The sequence below is a fragment of the Melanotaenia boesemani genome, chromosome 12 (genome assembly GCF_017639745.1).
Source record: "Melanotaenia boesemani isolate fMelBoe1 chromosome 12, fMelBoe1.pri, whole genome shotgun sequence".
In the NCBI taxonomy this organism is placed as follows: domain Eukaryota; kingdom Metazoa; phylum Chordata; class Actinopteri; order Atheriniformes; family Melanotaeniidae; genus Melanotaenia; species Melanotaenia boesemani.
In genome coordinates this window covers 37,277,172-37,292,490 of record NC_055693.1, presented here as the reverse complement: position 1 = coordinate 37,292,490, position 15,319 = coordinate 37,277,172, and the positions used below count along the sequence as shown (strand labels likewise).

The 15,319-nt window shown below is 41.9% G+C and overlaps 4 long non-coding RNA genes across 4 annotated transcripts; 1 reads left to right on the top strand and 3 right to left on the bottom strand.

Moving 5' to 3' along the window:
• Window positions 1-217: 217 nt before the first annotated feature.
• On the top strand, window positions 218-816 carry LOC121650900. The gene is made up of 3 exons (XR_006012357.1): window positions 218-303; window positions 586-672; window positions 765-816. It is a non-coding gene; the product is annotated as an uncharacterized LOC121650900 (long non-coding RNA).
• Window positions 817-11,716: 10,900 nt separating this feature from the next.
• LOC121650623 lies at window positions 11,717-12,018 on the bottom strand. The gene is made up of 3 exons (XR_006012305.1): window positions 11,974-12,018; window positions 11,832-11,870; window positions 11,717-11,731 (listed from the first exon to the last, which is right to left on the bottom strand). It is a non-coding gene; the product is annotated as an uncharacterized LOC121650623 (long non-coding RNA).
• Window positions 12,019-12,663: 645 nt separating this feature from the next.
• Window positions 12,664-14,303, bottom strand: LOC121650621. The gene is made up of 4 exons (XR_006012303.1): window positions 14,194-14,303; window positions 13,005-13,065; window positions 12,795-12,922; window positions 12,664-12,698 (listed from the first exon to the last, which is right to left on the bottom strand). It is a non-coding gene; the product is annotated as an uncharacterized LOC121650621 (long non-coding RNA).
• Window positions 13,255-13,552, bottom strand: LOC121650622. The gene is made up of 2 exons (XR_006012304.1): window positions 13,515-13,552; window positions 13,255-13,427 (listed from the first exon to the last, which is right to left on the bottom strand). It is a non-coding gene; the product is annotated as an uncharacterized LOC121650622 (long non-coding RNA).
• Window positions 14,304-15,319: the final 1,016 nt, after the last annotated feature.

Below are 15,319 nucleotides of genomic sequence, written 5' to 3'. Positions count from 1 at the left end.
TGACAGATTCTGAAGATGTTGGGTCTCACGTGTTTGTCAGTGACACGGACAAAACTTTCCTCATATGTAGACTGAGGCGATCTGCATCTACAGGTAACAGGCCAACTCACGTCTCTCTAAAATAACTTTGTTTAGAATGGAAGCTTATTAAAGAACCCACTCAAGCTGCCAAAGTTTTCAAAGAGACTCTGTTGTGGGAGCATGCATCTGGGAAACCCGCTGAAGAGGACAGGGAACGGGAACTCCTCTCGTTCTATAAACAGCAGCAAGAATGGGCATGTCCACTTCATTGTACTCTTGCTGGTAAGTGATACAAAGTTTGTAAATAAAGTTTATACCACTCAAGTTTATCATATGAAATTGTTAAATGGGATCCAGAAAATTATATAATTGATGACCACAAATGAAAATATGCCATACACTGTTTTCCTGTTATCTGGAGTCAGTATTAAGGATGCTATTATACAATTACAGCCAATAGAATATTGACTATTTTTTCCCTTGCTGTTTAAATGTTACATAATCCAGTTACCCGTATCAGTTAGCACCTGTTTTTTTCCCACTGTTATTATTATTTTATATCAGGTGATGTTGCTGTCGGAGAGGGAGTGAAGCGGTACTTTCTGACGACAATAATTTCCAACCTCCAATTTGGATTCAGACTAGATCTTGGTAAGTCTGTAATTATTATGGTTAATATGATGGTTTTTCTTTTTAAGTGTATTTTTTGTGACTTTATCCCCTTCTCTCTTGGTACTCTACAGGAGGAATGGGCCGAACTGCTATTTGAGGGTGAACCTGACCATCTTGTTCCAGCAGTATCTGAGGTGCTTATTGAAAGCAACCTCTTCCAGGTTGCAGGAAAGGATGTTGGCCCACACCTTTCTGCATGATGGTCCTCAAGTCACAGGATTAAGTCCTGCTGTAATTCATGTACTCTTCAATGGGGACCCTGAAATGGCAACTGTTGTTACAGAAGACTGTCCTGATCTGCACATCAGGAGTATCATAAAACTCGTAAGTTAAATATAAAACTTTGCCTTGCAAATACTGTTTGGACAAACGTAATAACTTTTATGGTCTTGATTCTAGCTTGAACATGAAGAACTTACACCGGAACAGAAGCACATCATTTCAGATCTTTCCATGTCTTGGGATCTCCCGGCAGTCACTAAAACAAATCAGAAATGGCTGCATAACAAACTCCTGCTCCATGCTGTAAGTTCCTGCTGGTGAAGTGACAGAATTCATTGCTGTAATTGTAATTATAGAAAGTCTTGTGAACCCTGGCTTATGTCAACAATGGCAGAGAAGGAAATGGTTAAATTTTAGTTGTGAAAGTTATGCTGTAAATTGTCAATATTTAGTCTTGGCCCATGGTCATGTTAAAGTTCTTTGAAACCACCACTTAATGCACATACAATTTAACTACATTTCTCATGCCTGTAACTGTTGATGGGGCGGTGGTATGTTTTACAAAATCCCAATTTCACAAATGTTGACACAGTATGGAAGATCTTAAAATGAAAATGTACATCCCATCACACTATAGAGTGGCTCTGTGAATATGCCTTTTGATGATCTATAAAAAGATGTCAAGAGTTCACAATTCTTAACTTCTGTCATTCACAGTTTTTAAGCATTTAACCACTAGACACCAGTTTCTAAAATTTAGAGTGGAATTTCCCCTTTCATCCATTAGTTGTCTTAAGGTGGTACTGTTAGCCGAACTAATCCTGGTAGAATGCAATTTGTTGTAAAATGAAGGGACATTTCAGGAATATACACATTTGAATAGTGGTGTACACTATGGCCTACTTTTACAAACTTTGCATTAAAGATCTGGGCTGTAATATGGTTCTGGTCTGTCTCTTAGGTCATTGGGAGGACCACGCGCCAAATTAAACAGTTGAGAAAGGGACTGAAAGATGTGATGGTATGGCCCCTGCTGACATCTAGGCCAGATGTTGTCCCACTTTTATTCCCCAAAATGGCTGAAATGCAGTTCACACCCCAGTTAAGTCAGTAATTTAGTTTGTGATTTTACTTGATTAATTTATGTATATATTAAATGACTGAGATGGTTGTTTCATTTACCAAGACCGTGATCTGCATATTCCTTAACCAAAATAGCTTCTCCCTTTTTTAAAATCATTACAATTTCTGTGTTCTTTAAGATGCTCCTAGAAAAAATCAAATGGCCAGTTGAGGAAAGTAATGATGAAGACTTGGGCTGAATCCCATTTCACTCCTTACCGCTTCCCCTCCGTTTTGCGCGTTCACGTGAAGGGGTAGGGGTGTCCCAATTTCTTTTAGGACAGAGGGGTAGGGTTAAGGGGTAGGGCTATATACCCCTGCAAACGAAGATTTTTCAGAGGCCCACTTGAAACGGAGGGGAATGAAAATTTTCTGTTCTATATGAGAAAGCAAGTGTTTCTACGCACATCACGCTTTCTTGAGGTGCAGGACAACACACACTCGCACAAAAAAACCAAACAAACAAAAAAAAAAAGCCACAGAGAAAAAGAGAGTATACCAGCACACACAATTAATTTTAATTGCATGCAAAATTCGTATATTACGTCCCACACATGCCTGTCGATAAGCAATAAGTCAATTAATTGCACGGTAACGAAAAAATGAGCGCAACAAGTTTGCCGTCGCGATAGTTTTTATTAGTCCCCCCCATCTTACTTCACCATAGACTGTGTATGACAACAGGTTTCACTATGCAGTATCTGGACTGAACGCTCTTGTGGAGTGATCTCTCTCATGTCATGTTTGACAGCAGCATGTTGCAGCACGAGACCGTGGTGAACCACTAACCTGTGCGAGCCGGTTTGCTGCGTTTGTTTACAGGGCTACTGTCACGCATCGGCCGTTAGACTCATGCATTTGAGTGGCTTCTTACGCTCTCACGCTAAACCTCTGATTTCTCACGCTGGAATACACTTTAAGAGCAATGCCGGCTAATGGAGAGGTTCTAGAGGATTCCCAGTGGGCCGCATTACTTTTGTGCCGGTGTCCCGGCGTATGTGTCAAAAAGACGCAGCGGTTCGCGTTGCAGCAGCGGTTCGCGTTGCAGCAGCGGTTCACTCACCGCTCATAGATCAGACTGACACGCAGTGATAAGGGAGATATTTCAGCTTCACAGACGGCAACGATGCACAATATAGTTTTTCCTAGTTTTTTTTTAAATACAGACGGCAGTTTTGCTGGTTTTTCCTGTTTGAGCCCCATGTTTAATATTTTTTAATATATTTCCTGTTTTTTTTTTTTATTTAAAGTTTCTTCCAGTTCCTGTGTAAAATGTTCTTTAGTGACTACTGATGACGTATGTGACTGTTGAAGGGGTGTCCCAATTCGTAGGGGTTGACTTTTCAGCCCTACCCCTTCTAGCTCCGTTTTAAGGGACAAGGGGTGAAATGGGATTGGGCCTTGGAGTCCACATGCCACATCTCTGGTTTTCTAAGGATGTTCATTGAAACGGGTACACCCACCTGATGTGGCTAATATGTTGGTCTCTTTTCACTTTTGGATATGATCAATTTAAAGTCTGTTTTCTTTAATCCATTTTATGTCTTTTAGCTTCTTCAGGTACACTGGCCCAGCTGCTGACATTCTGGGTTGGCTGGGAGATGCTTCCTCGCTGAAGGTGGAGATTTCTGAGGGAACCTTCCCTATGTCCTCTACATGCTTTGAAACACTAAAGCTGCCAGCTCATTTCAAAACTTACATGGACTTTGAGAAAGCCCTTTTCTCTGCCATAAATAGTGCACAACATGGATTTGGGCTTGTTTAAGTTTTTTTTTTTGTTTGTTTTTTTTTTTGTTTTGAGCCCTGCACTGATCAGTAATCAGGCCAGTTGACACAAGTTCAGAGTCTTTAACTATGCAGTAGTTGTCCATTTTATTCAACATTTTTTTCCCAACACCCCCCCCAACCCAATTTACTGAAACCAAACAGTTCTGCATCTTCAGTCTTAAAAGAATAGCATTCTTGTTTGTTCGTTGTCTAAAATTATCAAACAAAGTAAACGAGTGTTTAATTTCAGAAAGTCGTGAAGCTGCACATAAACAGCACAAAGTCCATTTATTCCTTTTCTGTTCCTTTATTGCTGTTAAAGTTTCTCCTTGATCTAACATCCTAAATAAAAGAATGTGTTGGACATCAGTTGGCCATCATTCTTGATAAAACTTGCACAGTCTCTACATATGATCTGAGTGCATCGGTTACAGAAACCCCTGGAGCTGGCAAGTTGGCAACCTCTTCAGCTGAGAGCTCACAGGCCAGCTGGACCTCTGGGACTGACACGGTGCCTCTGCGAAAACTCTGAGGACCATTCCAGTCAATCCCATAGTCTTCATGAACCTGAATTGAGGACAAGCATAATCAGTCATGTACTTAATTAGTCTGACATGTCATAACACAAGTTATTATTTTTGGTCACCGAGTTGATATAAAATGAAACTTTGCCTATTCAGTTTTGTAAATACAGTTATGCATTGCATGCACCATAGAAGCTACAGCTCACAGGTTGATCTGAAAAGTCAGATGGCTTTAAATTACACTTACATTAGTCTCTAAAGTAGCACATTGACCACAATAGACATTCAAAATTCATTCAGGGAAAATGACATTTTAAGTTGATCTTTCTTTAACCTCAGTAGGATCCTCCATGGGACCATGCTCCCTGTATCTTCTCCAAAGTTGCTGTGGTGATTGATTCCTTTCAGTTCTAAGACCATGAAAGTTCCAAGCATCTTTGAAAGAGTTGAGACTTTGCTGAATAAGTGGAAGAAAGATCCGGTGCAGTGCAAAATGATGGACTTCAGTGTTCCCTGATCTTCCAATGAAGTGAAGATCTGATAGAAGAGGTCCAGGGCATGTTCATAAACATCTCTCCACATCCTCTCTATTCTGTGTTTAGAATAAAATTGGCAATGTTCATTTACATGCGACATCTACTAAAGTAGTACATTCAGCTGGTATATTTGTTGTGTAAGCCTAGTTGCCAAACATTTATTTACCGCTGATTGTGGACACTTCTGCCTGTGATGTGAGAATTCTTGTTGGTACCTCTGCTCCGGATCATGAATGCTGCTACATCTGCATTCTCCCCCCCTTTATCTGACCGTACCCTTGATGGCAGCCTGTACTGCTCAACAGCAGTAATAAAGCTCTGTAAGACCGTATGAGCTCTATTATTGCTATCGACTGTCAAGTAGACCACCAAACGACTGAATCCATCCACCCCACCATGGACAACAAATCTGTCAGGCAATTCTTTTTTTTAAATGGCGCTGCAGGAAACAGCTGCCTTACCAGTGTCTCTTACGCACCTGAGTGTTTCTTTCTTTCTTTCTTATCGTTTTATTTCTTATTTTATATATATATATATCTTATTGAATATTTTGAACTGTAGCATGGCACTTGCATGTCGTCTTGTTTATTCAAGAGAGGAACTTTTTTCATGGAGGACTAACGTCGGAATGCAGCACAACGTACCGACAAAGCTGAGGAGGAAGTACAGAGGCTGCAAGTCAGGATCTAAGTTAAAGGCTGCTCGACGACGTTTTAAGCCAGTGATCCCCTCTGTACTAATGGGGAACATCAACTCACTACATAACAAGATGGACTAGCTGTTGGCACCGAACAATCAACGGAGTTATCGCGAGGGCAGCTTATACATCTTCACAGAGACATGGCTCACTGATGCGATACCGGATGGTAACGTGGATCTACCGGGTTTCACTGCTGTGAGAGCTGACAGAGACATGAACGCCTGCGGTAAGAGCAGAGGTGGGGGGCTCATCATATATGTGAACAAACGTTGGTGTTGCCCAGGACATGTCTCAGTGAAAAAGGAACTGTGTTGCCAGGACTTGGAACTGTTAGTCGTTAGTCTGCGGCCATATTACTTGCCGAGGGAGCTTAGTCACGTGATCATGCTCTGTGTTTACATCCCGCCCAGCGCGGATGCATCAGCTGCCTGTGAGAAGATACACACAGTAACAGCAAGGCTGCAGACAAAGCACCCCGAGGCATTTATGGTCATATCTGGGGATTTTAATCATGCTTCCCTGGACTCTACCTTGGCCTCCTTCTACCAGGCTGTAGACTGTCCCACAAGGAACAATAGAACAATAGACCTGCTGTACTTCAATGTGAAGGATGCTTACAGAGCCACCCCCCTCCCCCCACTTGGAAAGTCTGACCACAACCTGGTTCACCTACAGCCACAGTACACCCCCCTGGTCAAAAGGATGTCTAAAACCACACGCTCAATCAGGAAGTGGTCACCTGAGGTAGAGGATGCTCTGAGAGACTGCTTTGACATCACTGACTGGGATGTACTGCTGAGATAACATGGTGAGGACATAGAGGAGCAGACTCACTGTCTGACGGACTACATCAGCTTCTCGCTGGACGTAGTCTCCCCCAATAAGACTGTCCGTTGTTATCCAAATAATAAAACCTTGGATAACACAAGATGTCAAAGCTGCCCTCAACAGGAAGAAGGTGGCTTTTCCATGAACCATGACAGGGAGGCAATGCAATTAGCACAGCGGAGGTGAAACAATGCCTGAAGGTGGGGAGGGACACCTACAGAAGGAAGGTGGAGGATAAACTGAGTGAGAGCTGTATGAAGGAGGTCTGGGATGGTGTCAACACCCATCACAGGCTCAAGATCAAAGGCCAATAACAGCGGGGGGGACAGTGGAAGAAGCAAACAGGCTGAACATCTTCTTTAACCGCTTCGACCAGCCCACTGTCCCCCCTCCCCCACTGCAGTACACAACTTCCCTGCTTCATCCCCTGTGCAGCCCCCCTGCAACCTTTACCCCTCCCCCCACCTCAACACCCTCCACACATAACAGCAGAACAGGTGAGGGGAGAATTGAGGAAGCTCCACCCATGGAAAGCAGCAGGCCCTGACAGAGTGCCTCCTTCTGCTTAGGACCTGCGCTGCTGAACTGGGGGAACCACTCCAGCATGTCTTCAACCACAGTCTACAGCTGGGGAAAGTGCCACCCTGTGGAAAACATCCTGTATTGTTCAGTTCCAAAGAAAAAACCGTCCTGGTGAGCTGAACGATTACAGACCGGTGGCACTTACATCCCAGCTGATGAAGACAATGGAGCGGCTCATCCTCAATCTCCTCAAGCCCCAAGTGCAACAGGCCCGGACCCCCTACAGTTTTGCCTATCGCGCAGGTGTGGGTGTGGAGGATGCTATTCTCTACCTCCTACACCGTGTCCAAGTACATCTGGATAAGGGAAGGGGCACCAGTGAGGATCCTCTTCTTGGATTTTTCAAGTTGCCTTCAAACACAATGCCAGCCCCTGATGCTTCTGGACAAACTGGAGGGAGATGCAGGGTGGACCCCTGCTTGGTGTCCTGGATTGGTAACTACCTCACAGAGAGACCGCAGTGACGTCCAGGCTAAAGGGACACCACCATCTGACACTGTTATTAGCAGCACAGGAGCACCCCATGGGGACGGTGCTGGCCCCCCTCCTCTTCACACTCTAACCTCAGACTTCTGTTACAACTCAGAGCTGTGTCACATCCAGAAGTTTGCAGATGACACAGCCATCGTGGGGTGTATCAGGGATGATGAAGAGGACGAGTACAGAAATCTGGTCAGTGACTTTGTCACCTGGAGTCAGAGGAACCATCTCCAGCTTAACACCTCAAAGCAGGCAGCGGCAGTGGCTCAGGCGGTAGAACAGGTTGTCCAATGATCGGAAGGTCGGCGGTTCGATTCCCGCTCCCGCAGTCATCTGTCGTTGTGTCCTTGGGCAACACACTTAACCCTCCTTGCCTCCAGTGTTGGCATCACTGGTGTATGAATGTGTGGATGAATGTTCGGTGATGGTTGGAGAGGCCGTAGGCGCAGACTGGCAGCCACGTTTCCGTCAGCTTGCCCCAGGGCAGCTGTGGCTACGCACGTAGCTTACCATCACCAGGTATGAGTGAGGAGTGGATGAATAATGGATTCACACAATGTAAAGCGCTTTGGGTGCCCTTGAAAAGCGCTATATAAATCTAATCCATTATTATTATTATAAAGACTAAGGAGCTGGTTATTGACTTCAGGAAGTCCAGCCCACAACCACGTCCAGTGACCATCAGGGACGACAAGGTGGAGATTGTAGACAACTACAGGTACCTTGGGTTGTGGCTGGATAACAAGCTGGACTGGACATGCTGTACAGATCACCTGTACAAGAAGGGCCAAAGCCGTCTGTACTTCCTGCGAAGACTGAGATCTTTTAACATCTGCAGGAAACTCCTGTGAATGTTCTATCAGTCTGTGGTGGCTAGTACGCTTTTTTATGCTGTTGTCTGCTGGGGGGGTAACATGACAAAAAGGTGTGCTAACAGGCTGGAAAAACTCATCAGGCGGGCGGGCTCTGTGGTTGGCATGAAGCTGGACTCCCTGGTGACAGTGGCAGAGAGGAGAACACTAAAAAGAGTACTGGCTATTGTGAATGATGCCAGTCACCCTCTGCACACTGTCATCAGTGCACAGAGAAGCCTGACCAATAACAGGCTGCTCTGTGCCCTGGTGACAGTGGCAGAGAGGAGAACACTAAAAAGAGTACTGGCTATTGTGAATGATGCCAGTCACCCTCTGCACACTCTCATCAGTGCACAGAGAAGCCTGACCAGTAACAGGCTGCTCCTCCCCAAGAGTAGGACCAACCGGCTCAGAGACTCCTTTGTCCCCCGAGCCATCAACTGTACAACTCTGCATTAGGCAGGAGGGGGAGAAGGAGGGGGGAGAGAGGAGGTGTGCAGTCCGCCTGATACAACACATGCACAATACCCATACAAACAACAGTCTTAGATGTCTCATGTAGACTCCTCTGCATCGACTCGGCGTAAAGATTCTTTCCACTTCTGAGGCTGAGGGAAGAAAATAAATTAACCATGCACTCACTGGAAACATAAATAATCATGGAGACACTTAGCTGTCATAATAAAAGCTGTAATGTGTATAAAACTGTCAGCTGCTGCACTACAGAACCACCACTACCTCAAAAATGTGCTGTACTGTCGGATATTGTCTTACTAATATGATAATGTAAGCTCCCAGACGCTTAAAGTTTACACTGTTGACAATATTCAGAACAGACATGACCTGTGATTTTTCAGCCAAAAGATTATACACCTAGGGTTGGGGTTATTGGGCACATCCTGACAGGCTGAGAGTATTGCTGCCAAATATCATGAAAAACTTTATTTCAATAATTCAACTTAATAAGGCCAACTAGACTCATTATATGCAAAGTGAGATATTTCAAGCATTTACTATTTTGATGATTATGGCTTACAGCTTATGGAAAACCCCCAAATCTAAATCTCAAGCCAGACATTTCATTTTATTACTATTTTTTCAAAGACAAATATTAGACATGGGAGCTCAAGCTTGTACAGACTGGGGTCTGGGCGGGTAGGAGAGGGTGTGCATGTGCTTAGTTTGTATGAGTTTGTATGAGTGTTAGTTTGTGTACAATTGTGCCTTTTTATTCTTTGTTCCATTCATTCATTCTGTGATGTGTGAAGGCTTTTAAATTTTGTTTTAATATGCATGATTTTTATTATGTACAACAATTTGTGTTACTTTGTGTATGAAAAGTGCTATATAAATAAACATTGATTTGATTATGTACATGAAATCAATCATAATAATAATTAAATGTTGAACAGAAATGTGGCCATCCGAAGAGTATAGTCATGCCGGTGGGAAGAGCCGAAAAACCCGGACATAACCCACACATACATTAAAAAAAAAACTAATTAATTTATTAAATTAAGCCGATATAATTATACTCACTTGGAACACGGACACCTCTTGTATTCAGATGACCACGGCATTAGCTTGTAGCCTATGTTTGGGTGTCTTTCGGTGAATTTCAAGAATCATCTGGTCTAACTCCTCATCATTCACCGCTGAGAAGAGGTCTGTCTTTCTGTGCAAACAAATAGGCATAAATTCACTAATCCTTAAACTTTACTGATGTATGAGGCAAATGAACGGCAATTCATGAAATGAAAACTCGTGCATTTTGTGTCAATACCTTAAAACGCTTTGTTTCATGGTCCTCCTGATGGTCTTCTCTGACACTCCGAACATTGCTGCAGTTTGACCAGCTGCTAGTCCACAATGAACCTGATGCTCAGAACTTGCAGTCGGTATGTCAAACGCCAAACGTCCTGGTCCCTGTGTGTGTTCCGCTTGTTGTGCCCTGGTACCAGAGAAGCGGTGGAGTACTTCTCCTAAATATTTGCAGTCACTCTATCGTCAATGTCTTGGTCGAAAAAGTGCAGAAATAAGCAACAGTACCCAACTGCAGGTAAGATGGCGGACAAGGCGCCGCCATATCTCAACTCTATCCCGGAAGTGACATAGCTCTATCCCGGAAGTGACGTAATCTCGACGCCGGAAATGGTCTCTTCTTCGGCAAAAAATAGACGCCGCTTCGGCCCGTTGCTAGGATACGATGAACGCGTCCGCCATATTGATCATGGTTTTGAGAACAGTGGACGGATGTTGCATTAAAACGTCCCATTTAATGTAACATTAGTTTTTTATTTTGCAGCTGACTGGTTTGTTGTTTTCTTTTTCATTGTCAAACTATATGGTGGAAGAAATGAAACAATTGCTACGTAATTGTTCATTCATACTTCAAAACTGACAGGTTAATGAACACACGTATTTTAGTGATCACAAATGTGCTCATTCAAATATTAAAACATTCCAATATTTACATATATAAATAAAACAAATAAACAAACAAATGAAGGATATTTGGCTTATGTAATGATGTCAGAATGTATCTATTTGCGCTATAACCTTATTGATAAACTTATGTTTTTAATTGCGCAACATCCTGCACTTCATTAAGATTATTAACACCAAAAATTCCAAAACACGTCTGAACCATGAATGGACCAGCAAAATATTCTGTCAATGAAGAGCTTGTATGTGAACGTCCTGTTTAGACACCATCAGACTAGGCTACACCGAACCCATGACACTAATTATGTTGCATATACCCACCACTGTTGTTAACTGTTCTTTCTATAAATTGTTTTTGAGTAATTACCATTTCATGATTGTAATTAAATGTCTTACATTCATGATCTCATTGTTTTGTGAACTGTGGGCATTTTGTGTCAATTTCACCAGATAAGTTGACTATTCCTAACTTAGTACTGAATAGTCATGTGCATATATAAGACATGGTATCCAGGTAACCACTGCATTTTCATACTGTTAGCATTTTATTACTATAATCCAGTTAAACACAACATGACTACATATCACTCCTTAGGACTTTTATCAACTCACCTCCAAGCAAGTCAACAACTTCCAGGACTGATTACAGTTTGCATATCATATTGTTCTTGGTGTTAAAGACTTGCTTCAGAAGCCCACCTCTCACCTGGACAGCATTCAGGCAGCACTTTGAAGACCATGTTCTCCCATTTTCTCAAGTGCTTTTGATAAAATTCAGCTGCTCTGTTGTAAGAAGCTCCATAAATTCCAGGATGATACCTCCTGGAATCCCTGCTCCAAAACAGCTGACTCAAAATAATGAGTCATTGGACAGAACTCATAAGCTGATGGACTCATTTAATTTAAATCTGGTGTGTTGCCGTAGGGAGACATTGAAAACCCACAAGCCCGTGTCCCTGTGGGCCCAAATTGAGTAGTCTAGAAAAAAAGAGGACTGAGCTTACTTCTTAAGGAAGCTAAAATCATTCAATGTCTGATTGTTTTATGTCTTCTGTAAGTCTGTTGTATAAAGTGCAACCTGCTTTCCAGCATCCGCTGGGGCAGCAGAACCTGAGCCCTAAAGAAAGTGATCAAACCAATTAGTTCTTGAGCTAAGAGAGATGTGACTGTCCAGAGGCAAATATCGTATAAGCTGCTGGACATAAAGGACAACTACACACCCTCTACACAACACTGAGGAAATAGTATGTTCAATCAGTCTTCCTTCTGTAGGCAGAAAAGTATAAGAGATCATTACAGCCAGTAGCCATCGTCCTCTGGATTAAGTAATTCACCATCATAATTGTTTTCTTAATAAAAAACTGTCACAACACTGAAATGACTTTTTGGGATTAATCAAGTACTTTGGTGACACCATCATACTGGTAACATTAAGAAATTGACTTAAAAGTTCTCATATTGCAATTAACTTTATTAAATCTTTTAAGAATAGGACAAAAGGTAGAAGCTTTAACAAAAATGATGAGCAAATAAAAAAAAGAATGTTCCAAAATTAAGAGTCAAAAACAAAAAATGAATAAACAAAATGGAGGTTTACACTTAAAAAAGTCTCCCTCTAGCCATTAATAACTCAGCTTGTAGCCGGGTCAGTCCTTCATCGTCCAGGATGCTGATCAGGATCTGAAAAACAGTTAAATGATCCAGTCGTACCTTGTGGTGCTCTAAAGAATTCACTTCTTTGTTTTTTTTCTTACAAGTTTCAAATGAATAAAATACTGATCAAACTCAACCAATAATTTACTCTCATTTCCAAACCAGCAAACTGACCATATTACCTCTGGGAGCATGACATCAAACACGAAGTCTAGAAGCTTGATCTCTCCTTTCCTTATCCTGGTTCCTAGGACCCGTCACCTTCCTCTATCACCCTCAGAAGCTCAAAGATCTGTTGGAAAAAGGTGCAAAACAAAAAATCCATCTTTAAATACAGTATAAGTGTGAACACACATACATACACGTGACTGATAACATTTTCATTTACCCGCTGGTCACTTAAATTCAGCGCCCTTAGTTTAAGGTGCTGTTTAAGCCTGAGAGAGGTAGATGGATTCTCCAGAGGTACAATCTGTTGGAACGCATGTTTCCATTAATCAGATCATCATGTAATCTCTGTAAGAAAAAAGTAAAGGGCAAACATGAAATCAATGAAAGAGGATGTAATTATTAACAGCGAAATATGTTTAATAATTACCTTTATCTGATCCCTGGAAAACACGGCCAGAACCCCTCCTCTCTCAACTGTATCCACAATCCTGCAGACAATGATAAAAAAAAATAAAAAAATAAATTAGAAGCAGCTTGTGCAAAAATAAAAGATTACATGACTGTAGTGACTTTATAAACTCCATGGCCAATCATTTTTTGAAATATAATTTTATAGTACTAACAGATAATACTGGTTTTTGTATGTTTTTAAAAATTGACTAATGCTCATATCTATCAGATTTACAATACCTCCAAATTTTTTTATGATTAATGACTAATGTCTTGAAAAGACATGGTTTTAGACAACTGAAAGATACTTTTTTTGTTGTAAAGATGACAAGGATTTAGGATTAGTAATGCTCCCAAGCAGGCATTTTACTATGTTTAAATCAACATTCATTCAGATTTTCTTAAAGAAGTGCAGTACGCCAGCAAAATGTTCAACTTCTGCTGCTTTTTGCTTCTGTTATTCTTATGTGACACCAAAGACATTAACAAGAAAATGGTGTTGTGCCTTGTCCTGTCACTGGAAACTGCACATGCACAGTTGAATGGCTCACTTTTTATGAATGGTCTACACTCACTAATGACGGCATATAGTCCTTTGTTGGTTGGACCTTTGGTGAGGATGACTCTGATGGGGACACCACTACTGTGGGTTGGACCACAGCAGTTTTATCACCTTTTATTTTTTTACATTCGGTCAGATGGAAAGTTGCGTCATACGGATTATAGTCTTGTCACAAAAAGGACAATGGAAATTACCTCCAACTCGGCAGGACAAATTACACCTGCAGATGACGTTTTCTGTAAAAGGAAAGTAATTTGTCTTAAAAATGTTTATATTACTGCCATCTTGCACCAAAAGGACTCAATATGGGCATAGAACTTAATTCAAACTATTTAAAGTGGAATGTTTGACTAGTTTTTATTAATATAGTTTAAATTTGTTTGAGTTAGTCTTGAACCCTGGAGTAGGGTAAGTAGGACTAAATGAGGACACCTGGTCTGTTTTTAATCTGGGGTGATTATAATAGCATGCCAAGCTTAGAACTCAAAGCAATAACAACAGTTAAAATATGACCGCCTTACACAAGCAATAACAAATATACCAATTCAACATAACCGTTACATGTAAAATGTATAAGACCAGAAACAGATAATTCTTAACATACCCTGGAAATGTATTGCATTTGCAGTGTGGTTCCTTAAGTGCCTCTCAAACACCCCATCACTCGCAGTCTTAAAATGAGGGCAGAGAGGACACCCAAACCCAGACAGCAACCGGTTTCGCTCCAAATGGTTATCTTGATTAATGATTGATAGATGCATCTGGACAAGAGAAGGTCAACATAATACAAGCTGGCAGGTTGTACACTGTTAATCCTTTACCAATACAGAAAGCAAATTGGGGAGGAATTACAACTCTGTGTATCCACAAAATTAATAAAAACTGATATTAGCAGTATTACATACATTATGCTATTTGTTTACACTGATTAAGTTCAGGTACTGGAAGTGACTGAACACAAATATATTTTATACCACAGCCCACCAAAAAGCAGATTAAATTCCCATACAACGTTGCCAAGCTTCTGATTAAAAGGATTTAGCAAAGCTAACGTTAGCCCAGTCCACCAAATCAGAAAGTCCACACTCGCTTTAGCTAAGCCAACGTTAGCCCAGTCCACCGAATCGGAAAGTCCACACTCGCTTTAGCTAAGCCAACGTTAGCCCGGTCCACCGAATCGGAAAGTCCACACTCGCTTTAGCTAAGCCAACGTTAGCCCGGTCCACCGAATCGGAAAGTCCACACTCGCTTTAGCTAAGCCAACGTTAGCCCAGTCCACCGAATCGGAAAGTCCACACTCGCTTTAGCTAAGCCAACGTTAGCCCAGTCCACCGAATCGGAAAGTCCACACTCGCTTTAGCTAAGCCAACGTTAGCCCAGTCCACCGAATCAGAAAGTCCACACTCGCTTTAGCTAAGCCAACGTTAGCCCAGTCCACCGAATCGGAAAGTCCACACTCGCTTTAGCTAAGCCAACGTTAGCCCAGTCCACCGAATCGGAAAGTCCACACTCGCTTTAGCAAAGCCAACGTTAGCCCAGTCCACCGAATCGGAAAGTCCACACTCGCTTTAGCAAAGCTAACGTTAGCCCGGTCCACCGATTGGAAAGTCCACACTCGGTTTAGCAAAGCTAACGTAGCCCACATCGTTGTATAATCTCAAGGAGGACTTTGTGGAGAAACAGTAGCTAATGACCTCTAAATATTTTATATGTTGTATTTGTATATACCA